This window comes from Parambassis ranga, unplaced genomic scaffold (genome assembly GCF_900634625.1).
Source record: "Parambassis ranga unplaced genomic scaffold, fParRan2.1 scaffold_22_arrow_ctg1, whole genome shotgun sequence".
Lineage (NCBI taxonomy): Eukaryota > Metazoa > Chordata > Actinopteri > Ambassidae > Parambassis > Parambassis ranga.
Window position 1 is genome coordinate 4,964,820 of NW_021144778.1, and position 639 is coordinate 4,965,458.

General features: G+C 44.8%; 1 non-coding gene across 1 annotated transcript; it reads left to right on the forward strand.

Annotated features, from left to right (window-relative positions):
* Positions 1–323: 323 nt before the first annotated feature.
* On the forward strand, positions 324–395 carry trnat-ugu (transfer RNA threonine (anticodon UGU)). The gene has a single exon. It is a non-coding gene; the product is annotated as a tRNA-Thr (tRNA).
* The last annotated feature ends 244 nt before the right edge of the window (positions 396–639 follow it).

The following is a 639-nucleotide window of genomic DNA, read 5'->3' on the forward strand; positions in this document are numbered from 1 at the left end:
TATTGACTAATAACATATCAGTTCTAGAATGATGTGTGTGTGTTTGATGTGATTTGATGTGTGTGTTTATCTAGTTGTAGGGGTCAGTGTGTGTTCATCCACACGCGGCCGCCTGTGTGTGTTGATGTAAATGTGTGTGTCCTGTCAGCCATGATCATGCTGAGACAGAATAATGCTGGAAAAAGCTCCCAGCTGTTAGACCTGAAGGTAAAGCTGCATGCTGTTGTGGTTTCTCTGAGTGTAGGATCACCACAAGACTTCTGCTGTTTTGTGTTGTGTGTGTTGATCATGATCAGTGATCAACTCAGAAGTTAAAAGAAAAAGGCGTGGTGGCCAAGTGGTAAGGCGTTGGTCTTGTAAACCAAAGATCATGTGTTCAATTCCCATTCATGCCTTGAAATATCTGTAGGAGGTTCCTTTTAAAGAAAGACAAAACCCATTGAGAGTAAAAACTATAGACAGAGCTTCCGTGATGTCACCCATTTGTTTCTGAAGAGCCGTTCTGAGGCTCGTGGGAGCCGCCATGTTGGAAGCATCACGTTCGCCAAAAACTCCAAATATGTACAAAGAGGGGGAGCACGAGTGGAGTTTTGGGGGCGGGCGATCGTGAAAGCAGGAAACTCGCGCTGTTATACGTCA